This window comes from Rhynchophorus ferrugineus, unplaced genomic scaffold (assembly GCF_030347505.1).
Source record: "Rhynchophorus ferrugineus isolate W39M unplaced genomic scaffold, kcgeb_rfMv2 rfM2, whole genome shotgun sequence".
NCBI lineage: Eukaryota > Metazoa > Arthropoda > Insecta > Coleoptera > Curculionidae > Rhynchophorus > Rhynchophorus ferrugineus.
In genome coordinates, this window is record NW_027472581.1 from 86,623,360 (window position 1) to 86,643,497 (window position 20,138).

At 31.1% G+C, this 20,138-nt stretch overlaps 1 protein-coding gene and 1 long non-coding RNA gene across 2 annotated transcripts in view; one reads left to right on the plus strand and one right to left on the minus strand.

Moving 5' to 3' along the window:
* The window catches only part of LOC143190780 (uncharacterized), a 304,709-nt gene that overhangs the window by 60,752 nt on the left and 223,819 nt on the right, over positions 1–20,138 (plus strand). The gene's annotated exons all lie outside the window — the stretch shown is intronic.
* LOC143191940 (uncharacterized) lies at positions 16,260–17,061 on the minus strand. The gene is made up of 3 exons (XR_013004678.1): positions 16,709–17,061; positions 16,416–16,523; positions 16,260–16,356 (listed from the first exon to the last, which is right to left on the minus strand). It is a non-coding gene; the product is annotated as an uncharacterized LOC143191940 (long non-coding RNA).

Consider the following 20,138-nt stretch of genomic DNA (forward strand, 5'->3'; position numbering starts at 1 on the left):
GTCTCACTTATTCGTACGGTTGGAACAAATATGCCCATTCTAATTAAATATAACAGCCAATTACATTTATAATGTCTTTATTATTTTCCAAATATTAAATTAAACCATGATACGTATTTGGGATAATTATTCCATTCCTTTTTCATAAATTCAAAGTAACACTAAATTATAATATTAATTAACACAATGGCAGGAATGCGTACATCTTCATCTGATATCACGGATTAAAAAACAATCGAAGCGTAATTACTATTTTCAGTCGCTAGTTTCTTGACTATCCACTGTTTTGCGACTATCGACTGTTTCGACTATTTTCAGTCGATAGTACCCAACGCTAATAAAAATAGATGCCTGCTGGAGCATGGTCGTAAATGTATGTTTGTGATTGTCCTAGGCAAGAGTGTAAAATCTGACAAGGTAAATAAACCCAGTCACTCTAGTAATCAGGCTGGGTAAGACTGAATGTCTTCTGGGATGATTTCTAAATCGGTCACTCGCCAGTCGGTAGGCTAAATACGTTAAACTGTAGGTCCAGTCCAGATAAACCACTAGTTGGTAAAGGGAGACTTTAAAGCATATATATATATATATATATATATATATATATATATATATATATATATATATATATATATAAATTAGTCAAAGAATCAATTTAATTTTTTTCCTTTTTTTTTCAAAGCGCAAAACGTGGTTATGAGGACTCCCATTTAACTTCCCATTCAATGGCTCATTTTTCTATGCATCCTATTTTACGCCACAATAAATTAAATATCACTACATAGTATAAAACAAAGTCGCCTTTTCTATCCCTATATGTGCGCTTAAATCTTTAAAACTACGCAACGGATTTTGATACGGTTTTTTTCAATAGATAGAGTGATTCAAGAGGAAGGTTTATATGTATAATACATGCATAATATACTAAGGCAACATTGCTAATTTTAGAGGTTTCTAACGTGATGTCGTAAATTAACCTATTTTTTAGGCTTATTTAGCAATTAGCAAAAACGCTGCCTAACCCTACGAGTTAGATCAAATTAATGTACTACAGTATTGTACACCATAAAAAGGTCTACAAAAAAGTCCGCGATAGTATATGTTTATCTTTTAGGGATAACCCACATTAACCATTTTTATTGTTTACTTTTTACGTGAGAAAATGGCTTATTTACGAAGCTATTTTAAGCAATACGGCATTAATCCTTATCGAATTAAGTACCTTAAATACAGTGTGCAATTAATATAGATCAATATGGTTCCTTATAGCATGTAAATTAAACAAATATTTTCGGAGATATTACAAATTTAAAATTTGCGTTTAAAAATGTGTAATGTAATAAAAATTGTATGAATTTAGATATTCCAAAGGTAGCATGAAATCCTCATAGTAAGTATAGGGGAAGAGGAATTGTTTTACTCCAAATTTAATGCGTGCAGGCCAAGGGCAGTAATGAATGAACCAAAAATACTGGATCGATTTTAATCATGTTTTCATTGAGTGACAGAGGCATATATATTTTATGCCCGTGCAAAGTCGGAGCGGGCCGCTATGTTTTTATATACAACGGTCATATTTTTTCTGTAGTGTATTTAATTTAGTATCAGCATTGCACCCGTGCGAAGCCGGGGCGGGTCGCTAGTCTTAAATAAAAGGTTTAAGGCCATGCTCACAACTTATCCAGTTTTAAAGTAAAACATAACGCCTAATAATGTATTTATCACTTCCGTCCCGAGGCCAGTCCTCTCACCGTCGTGCCGATGCAATAACGACAAATTAACATTGAACAGTTATTTACGCCACCCCCCCTGCATAAATTCGTCATCACATTAGAGCGAGTTCACTTATTTATTTAAAACGGGGTATCGGTGTTGCCGGCACGGTAAACAATCTTCCTTCACCTTCGGATTGTTTGTTTAGTTTTCATTAAATCCACTGATCCCCGTTGGATTTCGGGTTCATAAATAGACACCTAATAAACACTTTTAGCATTTCGGGTTTGCTTCGGAGCAGATCTATGCAGTTATTCGAACCGTTTTTATATTTACTACTTCTTGTATTTTATTACTCTGGTATCCTGCTCGATTGGTTGGATAATTATGATAATTTTTACAAAATTTTTTCAGTTACTTGATTTTAACTAGTGTCAACTGAAATTGACTATCGTCTGTTTCAATCGGTATTTTTGGTTCGACTGGTTTTTACTAGTGACTGTTTTCAGTCGACTGTTTTCAGTCGTTATTTTCGGTCCGACTGATTTTATTACTATTTACTATCGACTGTTTTGGTCGTGTACTTTTAGTTACTATTTTCGGTTCTACTAATTTCATTCGACTGATTTTTAACATTCTGACTCTGTCGTCTTAGTCGCAACCTTGACAAAAATGTACCGAATTTATGCTTACATAGATTTATATGTAATATATACAGTTTTATAATTTATTTGGTAGTTTGCTTGTAAATAACAATATATTGTATATTAATAAAGCAGCATGTTAGAACGCTATTTTTGCTAATGTAATACGAAAAAAAAAATAAAATTATGAATGACAAATAGTAAAATAATGTCAACGACTTTTTGGCAATAATAGATAACATTTTTTATGGACTTTTTGGTTTCCATTTAACTCTCTCGATTTTTGTTCATAAAATGATATTACTTGATTTATATCAGTTACGTTTAAAAGATTCTGCTATACCTGCAACATCCATCCGCTCAAAATAATTTTTTTCAAAATCCGGCCAAATTATTAACAATCGAAGAAATACTATCATGGGAAAAAGCTGAACGTGTATATTATATTTCTAAATAGTGATAAAGCTCTAGTTATTGTGCGATCATTTTTGATTTTGTCAGGGAATAGTTTTTTCTATGATTAAGTATATGTTTAATTTTTATTCAGTATTTATGGTTATTGTACATCTTTAGTTTTCAGGTTTTATTTAAGTTCTATTGTTTTATATATATTTATTATAGTATGTTATTTAAAGGTGGTAATTGATATATTAAAAGACGATAAAACATTTGTGGTTACTATTCCATTCCTTTTTCCAGATCCACAGATCATTATCAAAACTAATAACAATTCGTTTAAAATGGAATTATTCATTGCATGTTAATAGTATTCAGTAATTTTTTTCCTATTTTTTAAAGTTAGTACGTAAGGAATATATAGATCTCTGTCTCGCTTATACTACCGTTGGAAAATAAAAGCTCATTTAAAATTAACTGGTCCAAGCAATTATCTCCGTCTTTTCCTCTCTCACAGTTTATACAGGAAAGGATTCGTACATTTTCGTCTGATATGACGAATGGAAAAAATCAGTTGAACCTACTACCGAACTATTTCAGTCCAGCTTCAGCTATTTTTTTGACTATCGACTGTTTCGACTGTTTTGCGACTATCGACTGAAACAGTCCATACAAATTTTAATTTTTTTACCTTATTACATTAACAATTTAACAAATATAGTTCCAAATGCAGCTATATTAATATACAATATTTTGTTATTTACAAGCAAACTACCAAAAAATCATAAAACTATATATATTATAAATAAATCTATGTAAGCATAAATTTGGTACATTTTTGTCAAGGTTGCGACTAAGACGATAGAGTCAGAATGTTAAAAATCAGTCGAATGAAACTAGTAGAACCAAAAATAGTAACTAAAAGTACACGACTGAAACAGTCGAGAGTAAATAGTAATAATAGCAGTTGAATCGAAAATAGCGACTGAAAACAGTCGAGTGAAAAAGTCACTAGCAAAAAATAGTAAAATCAGTCGAACCAAAAATAGCGACTGCAACAGTCGATAGTCAATTTCAGTCTAAAGTTCCCAACGCTAGTATTATCAAACAGAGATAAAAGTAAGATACAAGCAGCAGAAATAAGATTCCTGAGAGGCGTATTGAATAGAAGGATATTGAATAAGTAGAAGAGTACAAAGACAGTTAAAGAAAATATTAATAAAAAGAAGTAGAATTTATACATGGAGCAAGAGATAATAGAGAATAAACAAAACACACCTATACCACATTCTGGAACAAAAGGTGTTTTTGATATGAATTAGCAGTGCAGAAAAGAATTAATTAGATAACAAACAGATAGGGATGAACATCACTACATAGTATAAAACAAAGTCGCCTTTTCTGTCCCTATATCCCTATGTGCGCTTAAATCTTTAAAACTACGCAACGGATTTTGATGCGGTTTGTTTCAATAGATAGAGTGATTCAAGAGGAAGGTTTATATGTATAATACAAGCATAATATACTAAGGCAACATTGCTGATTTTAGAGGTTTCTAACGTGATGTCGTAAATTAACCTATTTTTTTAGGCTTATTTAGCAATTAGCAAAAACGCTGCCTAACCCTACGAGTTAGATCAAATTAATGTACTACAGTATTGTACACCATAAAAAGGTCTACAAAAAAGTCCGCGATAGTATATGTTTATCTTTTAGGGATAACCCACATTAACCATTTTTATTGTTTACTTTTTACGTGAGAAAATGGCTTATTTACGAAGCTATTTTAAGCAATACGGCATTAATCCTTATCGAATTAAGTACCTTAAATACAGTGTGCAATTAATATAGATCAATATGGTTCCTTATAGCATGTAAATTAAACAAATATTTTCGGAGATATTACAAATTTAAAATTTGCGTTTAAAAATGTGTAATGTAATAAAAATTGTATGAATTTAGATATTCCAAAGGTAGCATGAAATCCTCATAGTAAGTATAGGGGAAGAGGAATTGTTTTACTCCAAATTTAATGCGTGCAGGCCAAGGGCAGTAATGAATGAACCAAAAATACTGGATCGATTTTAATCATGTTTTCATTGAGTGACATAGGCATATATATTTTATGCCCGTGCAAAGTCGGAGCGGGCCGCTATGTTTTTATATACAACGTTCATATTTTTTCTGTAGTGTATTTAATTTAGTATCAGCATTGCACCCGTGCGAAGCCGGGGCGGGTCGCTAGTATCGTTATAAGCCTACAGGAATTGAACCTATATGAAAGTCTTAGAACTGTATTTTCTGATTCTCAACTAATATTTTATCCCTTCTCACATAACATTATTTATTAATGATAAAGGTGAAAGCTTCATTCATTGTTTAAATGTATTACAGACGATTTAAATGTTGTTAATTAATATAAATCATTATCGAATATAGCAAGAAAAAAAAACACAGTCCTTAACCACGGGAATCATATTATTTATGCCCACCGTCTAATCCAAATATTTACAATTCGAAATAGCATTTTTGTGACCTAAAAAATATTCTGGCAAGACGGGCGTGTCATAAAAGACGGGACTGGACGGACGGGACGCAAACTACAAGCGTCTAGACCGCTAACCTTTAAATCATCTGAATGTAAAAATCCCGGTTAATTTTAACTTATTCTCTTTACCTGTGTCCAAGACAGAAATATCCCGGTACACACAGAAGATGATAGCTGAAATATAGAGGACGGGTTTTCGGTGCGTATCCAGAGCCTCTCCAAATATAATATCGTTAATTTGCTGAAAGAAACGACGGAACAGATAGCAGACAAATTATTTTCGTAGCGCAATAATTTATCTGCGGATGTCGAGATTTAGTCAGTTATTGGGTCATAGGATACTTGTTGAGATGTTTGTACAAAAATAAATATTCTATCGAAACTACAATAGAATGTGCCTTGCAGAGAATTTTAACAAATTTCTTCATGTTTTACAATATATTAGGTATATAAAATAGTTTTGAGTTAAAGCTTATTTTATTCAAAGTATTGTCTATCGATAACCGCTACTTTTTCCCATCTTTCATACAATATACGAATTTCATTCTGAAAGTGCATGATGAGTGCAAAGGAGCAAGATCTGGAGAATATGGCGGGTGGGGTAACACTTCCATTTTTAATAAGTATGTTTTCACCGGTTTAGCAACATTAATTATTAATAAATATTATGATCAACAAAGCCTAATCGAATGCTATTGTAACTTTTACCTTTTTCCATAAATTTTTGTTGTCTTTGCACTTTTTCGTTACTGTCTTGCCAAGAGTGCCTCCATGAATCATTTTGCAATATCCAAGTTCCATCAAGATACACAAATTCTAATAATTTATCTTCCTTCGTCTTATTGTATGCTTTTAAAAATTGAATTATTTTTAAGGCAATATCGGGAAGTTCAAAAAGCTGCATGTCCCTAATACTTTTATGTATACTTTCCAGACTAACAATTTTCTCTATCATAATTGTATTAAATTATGTTTATATCGATAAAATAGTTTGTGTACTCACTGTTCTTATACATTTCGTATATTTGACTTCGAATGGAGTCAATATCAAGATGATCCAGTTTTCTTAGTTGAACCTAACGTATTGCTCTTCATTTTGTAAGCGATATTATTCACAGTACCTACCTACACTAATATTCAGCGCAGCAGCAACACGCTAAAAAACATTTTCAATAAAATTGCAGCAACTTATAGTATATGATATCATCAATAATGACCTCTAAGGGGGCCTTCATTATCTCGTTCCTTTTCGAAATAACTTATTAAAGTTTTCGGCATTTTCAAACAAAATGATATCATATATTACGGAGCGATTTAGAATTAATCAATATTATCACAGCTCTAAAATAACGTTTGCTGATTTCTAACCTGAAGTAATTATAACCAAGAATGTACAGACAATGTTTTGTGATTATAACTAATACTTTGAATACTTTCGCGTACATCTGACTACCGAATGACATCCAGTTGTCACACGTTTGCAAAATTGTTGAAAGAAATAGTGATAAGAGATTTTAATTCTTACCTATACATTATTGTGGCTGTATAATTAACTGTAGTTTTTAGATATACTATAATGTTAAAAAAATTATATTTGATAATATTTTTGTTCAATTATTTATTTAACAATTATTTGGCACCATTGCGACGTTTTGACGTCACAAATATCGATGACGCATATATAAAAAAACTTTGAATAAACTATAGTTACTTGCCCTTGTTACTAATGGGGAGTTAACATTTCCATAAAATAAGCTTGAATGATCGTTGAAAGTTTAACCAAATTAAGAAATTATTAACATATATTTTCTAAATCACTATCGAGTTTTCCTCGTAAACAAGCAACATTCTCAGATTTGTATTAAAGCTAATCATATAACACAACTGCAGACTAATTTAATATTACTTGTTTTATATCCTAGGTTTAATTTATGGTAAATAAAGAAATTGTAATATAGTCAGCAACGACTAGTAACAATGTAATAAACTAATAAAAAAACTTATTTTATTCATATCAAAAATATCCTTTTACATCTATAACAAGTAACACTATAAATAAATCATCCTTGTTCGATATTTTATTAAACTCTGATATAAAACATGAACGCCATCGATGATCAAGGCATTTGCATTGCAAAGCATCCAGGCTTCGATTAATTTCTTCAAAAACAACAAAAACGTAATAAATAGACAAGGTAAGGCGTTAATAATACCTGCTCTGCACTTATCTTCCATCATACCAGTAACTATTCAACACCAGCTCGGATGTTTCAGCGCAAAATACTTTATTTTACTTTATAATAGTGCCTGTTCAAGCATTACTAAATTAAACAGTGTTAACATATAGGTAATAGATGCAATTAGTTTGAACTAATCTTGATATATTAGATTTTGATATACTTTACTGAATTATTTTATAAAATGTTACAATAATATTTTGGCTGTGGCGTATAGGTATAATTTTTTTTTAATAAAAGTTTTCTCAAAATTTCCACAAGATTTCAATGTGCCTCATCTAAACACTTTTAAATAGTTAAACTAATACGTTGGGGAATCTATTCTATTCATATATATTTTAAACACTAATCTGTGATATATGCACCGATCATTTTTTAAATTTAGTTATTATACTGTTACTGGTCACTAACCTACAATTTGTCTTTACAATAACTTAAATCTAAATACTCATTGGAAGACCCAATGGCCCTATCTTAGTCTCCGGTGTAATAACGTTTATGTATTAATACTACTGTTTTTTTATTAAATGCACCTCACTATACTACAGTACATAGAATCAAATGGGTTGATTCTTTTGAGTCTGTATCCCGTTCTGGTGTTATCCAAGAGTTGTATTACGATATTGACATGAGAATAGTGTATATCCATATAGGTTTCATTATTTGCTTATATTATAGCAATTTATTATGTATTGATAATTGTGATTTTCTTCCAATTAACCAATACATTTTTCTATATTTTAACGCCACATTTTTCCTTTCCTTTTTCCTTCCAGCTAAGTTTTGCATCAGGATTAAGTCCGAGATACTTAGCGCTGTTACTATATGGAATGATATTATTATTTATTGTTATTGGTGGTTGAACCGTGATTATACGTGAACTGCACATGCACAGAATTACTTTCGTTAATATTTATTCTCCAGGTCTGGGTCCAATTATTTATATTTCCACTTTCTTATTGTAATTTTCTTGTGGTTTCTTCGCTGTTATCTCCGACAGCAAGAATCGCAGTGTTATCAGGAAATGTAACCATCGTGATATTTTTCATTTGTGGTATATCGCATGTGTAGAGTAGGTAAAGAATTGGCCCTAATACACGCCTGCATTAGCTTCTTTTATTGTAGAGTAAGCTTTCTCGTATTTGACTCTAAACACTCTGGCTGTAATATAAAATTTCTATAGCTCAGTTATTATTTCGGTAACATCTTCTGTAACTTATGCACCAGGCCGTCATGCCATACCTTATCGAAGGTGTGTGCCACATCTAGTACCAGTCAATGATGTTAATAGTTTCGTTGGTTAGGATTGAGCAACAATAAAGAGTTCATTTCCAATACCATCAAATATTCAGCGTCATCAAATACGAACAATTGTGCGCATTATTATAGTACAATATCCATTTTTCATCACCTGTAATCATTTGTTTCAAAAATGGATAGATTCCGCTTCATGCCAACAGTGATTCATAAATGCCAAATCTACTCATTAATTTTTTCACTGGTGTTGCATGTGGAACCCATTGAGCTTCATTTGGTATCCATTACCAAGTCCATTTGGCAAAGTGGGTATCATACAGACAAACACAAACTATTCAGACAAATAAATATTTTGGTATTTAGTTTTATGTACATGTTATGTCATTACTTGAAGGCAAAGGACTATGGCAACAAACATCCATTTTTGGGAAGAGTTTATGCAACGCTGCATTAGTTATAGATATGTTTAAGAAAATTCTGCATATATCTGTCTATGGATCATCTACTTAGGTCAAAGATATAAAGTTCCTTTAAATGTTTCATCAGGATTTCTTTTAGTAATAAATACCGACAAATATTTTATATTTCTTATTTATAGAATAATTTAGAAACCTTTAACAAATACGTGAAATGTAAAACAATTAATTTTTCATTCGCTAGTAGTGTGCTAAAATAACATTTATGTTAATATGTATTTTAACCTTTTGGTAAAACCTCGTAAAATGTAAAGTCATCATAATTTTGTAATAAATGTTTCATAAGCGCCAAAACTAACATACACACCTAATTGCATTTTCCAGCGTTAATCCTGGCTTTTCGGAACACGTGACAGAACAAATATCACTTGTATATGATCTTTGATGTCTCCAATTACCGTACATGATCTATTTTTCATCATAGGTTAGGACATGTTTTAGAAGTGATTTAATTTAATTTAGTTTGAATCGTGTTTTTCGCCCTCAATTTATATGCCGATATTCTTCTTGCAGAAAACTGTCTGCAGTGCTGTTAGAAGAATATATAGAGAAAGCCAAATTTAAAGTAAATTAGTTCAGGGGAACTTCAGATATCATTTCAACCAGCTTGAAAAAGGAGCTTTGAAACGAAAAAAAGAGGAAAACGAATTTAAAGTTTATTTTTTATATACTGCGTCACTTAAAGACATATTTGCAATAGGTTGAGCTTATAAAATATCAAACAATATATGTTTTTAAGCCCCTTAAGGTTTCCCATAAGTTTTCTGATGATGTAACACACTGATTTTAAACTGAGTCAAATAACTGAGGAATAATAAATTAATGAATTTATATCCGTATATGATTTCTAATGGGGTTTTTTAAAATCAAAAGTTTATGTGAATAAGCCCCAAGCTATTCAACATCTTAAAGACAATATTCGTCACGAAATTGACGAAATTCAGCCACAGGTGTTGCAGGAAGTCATGCAAAATGCCTTTAAAATAGTCGAATGTGGCATAGCGAATCGCGGTCATCATTTAGCCAATATAACTTTTCAATCATAACGAAAAAAAAAAGCTGAGTCTAATAACTGCATATATACAAACAATATGCATTTAAATTGACTTAGATTAAACGATGGTATCAACTAAGATTTTTAACGAAATTTGACTTTATAGTGGTCTTTAGTTAAATGCAATTTTATAATTTTTACAATTCGAACAAGTTGTTAAGCTCCATTTGCGGTAACAATAGAACCTCACATGGAACCACAATATGCTTTACTAGACGTCTGAACAAAATATGTTTTAATTTATTATCGATGAACAACATATCAAGTACAAATCTGATAAAACAGCATTGCGCACAAACCACCAAAAAGGCCATATCAAGTTAAGGAATCGTTTGACCGTTACATTTTTAAAATAATTAGAGACCTACTCAATTAAGGGCAGACACACATTTTTTCAATAAGGTAGAGCCACTTACCATGTCATGAATCACTTATTTGGTGTTTTTCGTTGACAAATTCCTAGAAAAAGTTATTTGTTACTTAACTGACATCAAATCAACACCGAGAAGACCAAATCTACCCCATATGCGACACCTTTTATTCCTAGCATAAACCTTTTTAGATCTTGATGCTATATTATCGCTAATGTCAAATATTTTCTTTCTTTTTAATTTCTTTTGGGGCTTTCTTCATCTAATAATTAATAATTTTGAAATTGCAACAAACAAACCTAGCTGGTGTCAATATATTTACGACCAGCGCGGTATTCACAAGCAGTTCGTTGAAGTTACCTGAAGATATATAGTAAATTCAAATGAAATTGGTATATCAAGTCAAACGAGTTTGCATAGAAATTATTTACAGGTTAATATTTATGACCGCTGCACAGTCTAGACGTTTGCATTTTTCTATGCAGGCCGTCTATGAGGAAATAAGGTTTTCATATTTTTGTCTCACTTTTCCCGCTACACATGGTTCGAATGAAGATTTATTTAAAGAGATATTTGTTGTAAAGTATGTTGCAAGGTAAAAGTGTTATTTTTAGTGTTAGTAGTATTTAAGTACTTCATGATTTATTTAAAAAATTACAACAAAAAACTGGTTCCTGCTCTATTTGTACACGTTGTGTTATTTATATGAAATATTTCTTATGCTTTGTAAAATATGAGCGGAGAAAAGAGCAACTACGATTTTTTAGCCACATTTCATGCATTAATCAATGATATACCTGCTGTTTTGATCTCTTATCTTAACGGTAGCCAGATTAGGTTGAGGTATGCCGATTGCGCTTACGAGGAAATATTTTGATGATATGATGATGCTTCTCAAACCAATACAGAGCCTTTTTCGATGTGTGTATAAGCGCATTTTCATCTTGGAGTACGGCAGTTTTTGGCAACAATATGTTACTCATAGTAAGAACTTTAACATTGAGGATGTTGATATATTTATTCGCAGTGATACACCACTTCCTTCACTGCGTAGCGTTAGCTTCCATAATAAAGAGTTTCGAAATCGTATCCTTTTCATGAATATTGGATTTGTGGAGCTCCCATCGTATTGTTTTGGTCGAAACACTGAGTCACACAACTCCAAGGAATGCTGAGTTTATCCGTCAGTTATGTTGCGGGGGATTTATTTCGTCCGACCACAATTTTTTTCAATATTGGTTGGTCTCTGTTAGTTAACTTTGGGTTTCGCCCAGTATTCCTCTTCGTTGATGATGCTTTACCATATTTTGTTTATGCTGTCAGTACTATCGATACTAATGAACTGAAATATACAAGTCTTGGCATGTAAACTGAGCAATAAATAGCAAACGATACATAATCAAGCGAGCAATACCCTCTATATTAGGAATAATTTTAATTACTTTTATTTAGCCCGAGTATAAAGAATGTGAAAGTAGATAATTAGTTAAAAGATTAAGAAGTTATTTATTTCTAAACAACATACAGTATGTTATCAAAAGATTTATTAAATTGTTGATATTACTAATATATAATGTTAATTTTAATTTAGATTTAAAAAGAAACAGATAAGATAATACTACTATTAATATATTAATTACTGAGTATATATTCACAATCATTGCCCATGTAGATGCATTTAACCGCCGGTGAAAGAACACGGTGTATTTGAAAATTGTTTTTAATTTACCATTTTAGTCGTTTTGTTAATGCAAAATTCCTCAAACTTATCTGAGTTATTTATCTCGAGTTATTAAGGAGCTAAAAGCTTTGCAATTTAAAATATGACCTGTCACCAAGAGGAATTTAAGGTGGATTCGATTATTGGTACCGGCGATCTTCTAAATAATGGGTTGGATATCTAATAATCAAAACATAGTTAGTTTTTTACATATTTTAATTAATAATGTTATATATTTGTAATACATAATTGCTGAATATTTAGTTAAACTTTTTGATCAAATTATTTATTATTATTTTGTCATGAAAAAATTGTATTTCTTTTTTAGCACCAAAAACTAGGTATTTTTAAACCATAGAAAGAGGTGATTAAACGATTGTTACGACAAATTTTACAAGGTTTTTATTATGAAAATAGTACGAAAAACTGAATTTCTTATATACAAGTGGGCCACGGTGTTTCGAAAATTAATCATCTAATAGCAGGATACAAGGGTGATTTTCCCAAATTCCAACTAAAAATATAAAATATCATTTGAGCGTTGCTCTTTTATACGGTTCAACGTTTTCAATAAAATAATTTATGTTGTTAAAAAAATTATTTTATTTAAAAAAGTTATTTAAAAAATAGATAAAACATTACAAATTTGATCTGTGTATGCCATGTATCCCATCATATCTTAATAATACCTGTTCTGTACCCATTTTCTATCATACCAGTAACGATAGAACACCAAGTCAAGCTTTCGATCTAAAAAGACGATTTTACCTCGTATTAGTGACTGTTCAAGCATTACCAGATCAAATAGTGTTAATATATAGACAAAAAGATGCAAATAGTTGTATAGATATTTCAGTTAATTTTAAAATCAATGTGCTTTAGTCTTAGGTATATTTCAACTATTCATGTTAAGCATAACATAATTATTGTACTAGTTTAGAACCAGTTTATTCTTATGTTTATTTTATGTATAACTATTGGTTATAAAAACACTTAATTTTTTACACGCCTTGTTCTTCATATATAGATAAAATCTAGTACCTGTATATCTATTTGATTTTATGAACAAACATTCAACAATTGACCAGGAACATAGTTAAGTACCTTGGAATGAATCTTGATGTAAGATTTTTTTTATTATTTAATTATTACATTGTTGCCAGTCATTTTCGACTAACCTACAATGTGTCTTTATGATAACTTAAATCTAGGTATATAACTAGGAGGGCTCATCGGCCCTATCTTAGTCTAAATAATGTTTATACATGTCACGGCTGTATTTTTTTTTATTATATGCACCTCACTACACAATACTATACAAGATTAGATGGTTTGATTCTTTTGAATCTGTGTTATATTCTAGTGGTATCCAAAAGCTGCATTACTTCAATATTCTCATGAGAATGGAGTCTTTCCTCATGCCCCCTTGCAATTCTATTAGCATTTTATTATGTACTGATAATTATGTACTGATGATTTTCTTCCAATTAGCCAGTACATTTTCCTATATTTCAGTATCAGTTATTTTATTTTGTTCTTTATATGTTCCTTCCAGCGAAGTTTTGCATCAAGATTCCGAGATATTTAGTGTTGTTGCTATATCGAATGATAGTATTAGTTAATGTTATTAGTGCTTGTACGGTCTGATTGTAGGTGAACTGCATATACACAGATTTACTTTCGTTAATTTTTATTTTCCAGCTTGTGTCGAATTATTTATATTGTCATTTGCCTGTTCACTATTGTCTCCGATAGCTGTAATCGCACTATCATCAGCAAATGTAGCCATGATAATATTCTCCATTTGTGGTATAGCACAAGTGAAAAGTAGATAAAGCATTGGCCCAAGTACACGTCCTTGTGTTACACCTGTTTTAGCTTCTTTTATTGTAGAGTAAACTTCTTCTTGTTTGAAAATTCTGGTTGTAATGCACGATTTTAATAGTTAGTTGTGTTGTTTTGGTAAAATTTTCTGTAGTTTATGAACAATGCCTTCATGCCAAACCTTATCGAAGACTTGTGTGCTATATCTAAGAATATAGCTGAGCATACTTTTTTACTTTCGTAGGCTTTTTCAATAACAGCTGTTTTTCTGTAGACCTGGTCAATTGTTGAATGATTGTTAACAAACCTAAACTAGTGTGTTGGTATTAGGTTTTTTCTTTCTACGATATGTAACAAAAAAGACTTGAAACATTGAAAGGAGCATATCAAAACGAAAAGAAAATAATTCCAGTTAGAATAGAAAAAATTAGGTATTATGAAGAAAATTTAAATTATCTCTACGTAATAAGTAGCTCCTGTACCAGCAAGTACTAAAACCTACATGGGCCTATCGAATTCACTTATAGGGATGTTCTGCGAGAAGCAATATCAACATAATATAAGTATTTTAGAATAAAGTCTTAATATAGAAGGATTGTTGATGCACCCAGATGCTCTAGGAACAATTACTTATATCATGTCCTTCGGATTCCAACTCTCATACAAGAAATTAAGAGATTCGGAAAACTTCACCCCCATGTTAGCACGTAAGTGCTTCAACTCTGTAAATGATATTGTAAACCTAAAACAATGTGTTTTTAATGATTCAAGTCATCAAATTAGTAGCACCCATGTGAAATATATTAATTTTATAGGTCATTAATAATAAATTGAAGAAAAAATTATTTTATTTGCAGATCTTGGTAAAGTTTGTAATATATAAAGTTTTAGTGTTAATATTGACTTAACGTGAAGTTTTTCACATAAAGTATAAAATAAAAATAGAAAGTAGAAAATTAAACAACTATATCACACGTTATTTTGCCTTGAAATAAAATTGCAGCCGAAACAAATTAAGTCGATTGATAAATATATTACGGGCTGCGCTTCTTTTTTACATAATCATTTTCACATTTTGTTGGCAGCAGCCACTTACCGCTGGAAACAATTTATCTTCTTACGCTTGATATGAATCGCCCTATTTCCCAAATTCTAATTAGAAAAATATGCGTCAACGAGAACGTCTAGTCGCATCGATCAAAAATATTATATAAAGTCCGATGGCGCCAAGTCTGGAGAATAATAGACCGCGAAAAACTTCCTATGTGTTTTTTGCACCGTATTTCATTTTTTTCGCGAAAAATTAACTGGGGTTTACGAACTCGAAAAAATTTATAATCTTTTTTCGTCAGTTTGTCTTTGTTGATTTATTTTCTGTTAACGTTAACGAGTATCGAATTCGGTAGTTTTGACATTTGTCTGCCGCAAATGATTTTTTATCAGCTGTTTTGTGGTCTACCCAGCGAGGCATTTTTGATATAAATTATGTTTCTTATGAAGACACTTACCCTGACATGACGCTGATCCTATAGAAGCAGCCAAAAATTGGAATTGAGATTTATAAATCACTTTAAAGGATAACTAGTTTTCTTTCAACAAATATCTAACCAACTTACTTTAGTTAAGATCAAAGATATTGATTGTAAAACCTCTTTGGACCTACAGGGTGCAAATATGGATGGGGTTTCACTCAAATACCATACCAACTAGTAATTCAACCATGCCATAACAAAGTTTTTCGATTAATTACTAATGTTTATAGCTACACGATGACCTCGAAAACAAATTAATATATATGTTAGTCTATCCAAAGTTAATTTGTAGATACGTCATCTAAATTTGTGATGTCAATTTGGCTTTAACATACAACAAAATTTTAATCTAAATAAAATAATTAAACAGAAATACTGTTACCAAATATAATTTATTTTAACATTATAGTACATCTAATACATATATTATCAAAGGACTTAAAACTACAATTAAGTACATAATTATAATAGTTTTTAATTTAAGGTTGTGTTTCATTATATTTACATTTACTTTTCCTTACCACCTATGAGTTAGAGTTCTATGGCGTTTTTTATGTAATTGTATCACTGAAGGCCCAGTCCAACTAATTAACAATTGTATTTCCTAGTAATATATTTTACTTTCATTAGAGAGCATATTTACCTTTTACGTTTAGTTCTTGTGTCCTTCGGTAGTGTTTACTTGTAAAGACATTTTGATATCACTGTATTTCTCCTTCGATTGTTCTATTAATACTTGTATACATCTTTCCTGAAAAAACTAAATTTAATCACTTCATCCTCATTAATGTATTTGCCATATCTGTAAAACATTTACTATTCTTTCTCTCCTGACACATTTTATTCTGAACAATTACACACATATCTCGCAGATAAATCGTCTACATTGTACAATAACATTTCCTACAGTTATCATATATTAATTATCATACTCACCTTTACTTGTTGCCACTCTCATCAACCTGTCTTAAAAATTGGCAGCGTTGAATCATATCATATTCAAGAAGTTTCATTCAAGCGAATAACTAAGCTGCCAATATCCAATCTATTTAACATTTGTTCACAATTCCATCATTTGTCAATTTCTTCTTCAATGTTTCCGATCAATTTCATCCAAACCGTTGGTGTTATTAACCATTCCTGTTTCTTGGTCTCATTATAAAATATCCATGTCAATACATATCTCAATACATAAATTGAATACTAAAGCTTGCTTCATTTTATTATATGCTTTTAAAAATTGTACTTTTTTAAAATCAATATGCGGAAGTTCCATTAGAGCTTTTCGATACTTTTCAGGCTGTTTCCTTTGAAATAATTGTATTAAATTGTGTTTGTATTGAAAAACTACTCACTGTTTTTATACATTTCATATATTTCATCTCTTTTATTAGATAGAGCTAATATCAAGCTGATCTTGATTATATTTTTCATTTTCTGAGATATTTCAATGACCGTAACTGTATTAATATTCAGTGCAGCTGCAATACGCTGAAATATTTCCAACAAAAATCGCGGCATATTAATATTTAACAATAAAAATGCTTACCTCTATAACGAATTTTATTGGCAAGAGAGGGCCCCATTATCTCCTTTTCAATGATTAGCATCAACTGATTAGCATTATAAACTAATTTGTAAATTACGATTTTACTAAGCATATTTATGAAAGATGTATATACTATTGCAGAATTGAGTGATCACTAATAGTGTATTTTATATTTTTTAATTAGATTGCAACAAAATAACATGATATAAAGTAAGAGCAATATATAGTCTACCATATAGTCCAGACCTAGTACTCTTCAACCATCACTTACTCCATTCTCTATAAAATTATCTGAATAAAATTAAGCTTGTTCAAAAAAAAAGCCTGTGAAATATTTATTCAATTTTTCAACCAGAAATCTGAGAACAAATTGTTTATTATTTAAATATGTTTCAATTTCTCTAATTAGTTTTATATGAAATAGAATACATAACATTATTATTTACTGTTGTTGTTTGTTTTAATACGAAAACTCGTTGGTATCAAAATGCGATATAGTTTATTACATAAACGCGTAACTCGTAAATCTTGCTTCTAATAAACAGACCCGATATGCCTAATTTGTCACAATCATACTTAGCGATCTTACCGATCATGTGTAATACCAGGAAGTGTCTTGAAATAACAGATCAAACTAAAAACTGTGCCAAATCTTTAAGTAACCTGATCAAATTGACTAATGAAATATAACTTGTCGGGAGATTCAGAAAAATATATTGGCTAGTTATCTGGTTTAAGATTGGAATAAATGACGGCGATAAATGAGGAAATAAGCCCCCTGCTTATATATTTCAATTATTGCTAATATTTTGTTTGACGCGTGTGCTATAAAACAATCTTTTAATAGACATTATGGGTTGGGAATAAGTAATTTTGGTTCTTTTTAATGTTTTTAAAAGCAGAAAGAGTAATCACTGTCATGTGTGCTGTTGATCATTCATGATTTTGCCACTTTTTTGGTAAAACATGTAATATGAAAATAAAGTCCGAGTTATAGAATGGATGCATAAAAATTTCGCTTCAAATATCTCGATAGATGGATTTTAGAGTTTTCATATCTTTTTCTTTTCATTATGTGCATTAATTCTTAAATTCATTCTTAAATGCTCTATATCCCTTATTTCGTTCCAAGCTTTATGGCCACCAAAATATAAGCAGGAAAAACAGTATAACGTATTATTGTGTTACATACACAAACCCATTCATTTTTTAAATAATTTTCTCTATTAAATTAACGGGTATAACTTGTCACTCTACTGGCATTAGATTTTTTAATAATAATATGTGGTAATGGTCTACCTTTTCCTTTAAATTGTTTAAATTAAACTTTTTCGTAAAACTATTTAAAATATTTCTTCACATTAATGGAAAAAAAACCTTTTCCATAGTCACTAAATGCTGCGAAATCTCCTCTAAAATATCGACCTTGTTTTAGACCATTTGGATAAATACGTTGGTGGTGAAGTTCTACGCGGGTGTTTGAACAAGTGCGCATGTGTAATTTGAGCCAATCGAAACTTGTATAGGCATGGATGTATAGGTTTTTTACTGTCGTATGTTTGAAGCAGTTTGAAGTCAGTATGTTGAAGCAGCCGCAGAGTACGATCGGGTAGCCCAGATAGATAATAGCTATAACGCTAATAATCTACCGTCGCTCGCACTTCCGTTGCAGTTTTTTATTATTTACATAATTTATTTTTATTACGTTTCTTTACTGCAAGAATTCGCTAACTAATTCAGATTATTATAAAATTTATAACGTTTTCTGACCGTAAAACTTCATATTAAAGAACGTGCCATTAACATTGAGTCATTCTACATCTGGCAATGGCGAATACATATGGTATATGCTAAGTAGTAAGACATTATCTTCGATCCATTCAGGTTCTACTTAGAAATGTCGTTTTCAATTTACATCGCACCACGCCGGCTGCCTCGCTGGCTACCGTTCAGTTCCAGGGACCGGTCCAAGGTCCAGTCGGCAACAGTATCACAACCAAGACGAAATTCATCAATGCACGCCCTTTACGGCCACCCATTTCGAGATTACCCTCACCCACACTCTCTCACTCCATCTCGGCACCCATTGTTTTCGCGACGTATATTTGTTCTGGTTCCGCCCACGCCTCGTCGTTTCCTTCAGTCGGAGATTTACGACGCGGTAATCACCTCACCAATCAGTACGGTCATTATAAATGTCTCTTGTCAATTGCCCAACGGTCTAACCAATTAGATTAGATCGAACTCAATTAAATGCCACGGTGTAATTATCTCTTTGGGTGTTTTCGTTTTTATTTTGAGTTTTTGCGCTTTGCTAATCTGATTGTGCCTGGTTGTTGTTGTTGTTGTTTTTGTTGCTCGTGGAATTGGGTGTGTCTGGCTATGTATTGTCATCGTCGGAAAAATAGACCGTGTTCTGCTATTATCTAAAATAGTTTTAAGTGAGATTTATACCTCCTATTTTCAGATGGAGTTGATGAAACTGACTCAGCTGTATTTTTAAATTGTTGTGTTTATACTGATTGTTTTATTGGATCATTTATTAAAAAAGCCTTGCGAGCGAATGACATACAATTTATTGTTTTGTTAATTAAGTTTGTTCTGTGATTGAAACTGAAATAAACATTTTTTATATTCAGTATGCAAAAAAGATGACTGCAGGATAAATACATGTGATCCCCATTTCTCAAATGAAAATTAAACTTAAAAAAAGTTAACAGTAACATTTCAATCTTTTGATTGCCCAATAGATGTTTTGCTTCTTCGTTGCAGCGATTTAACAACATTATTTCATGTTTTAAGGTGATATCTTGGATG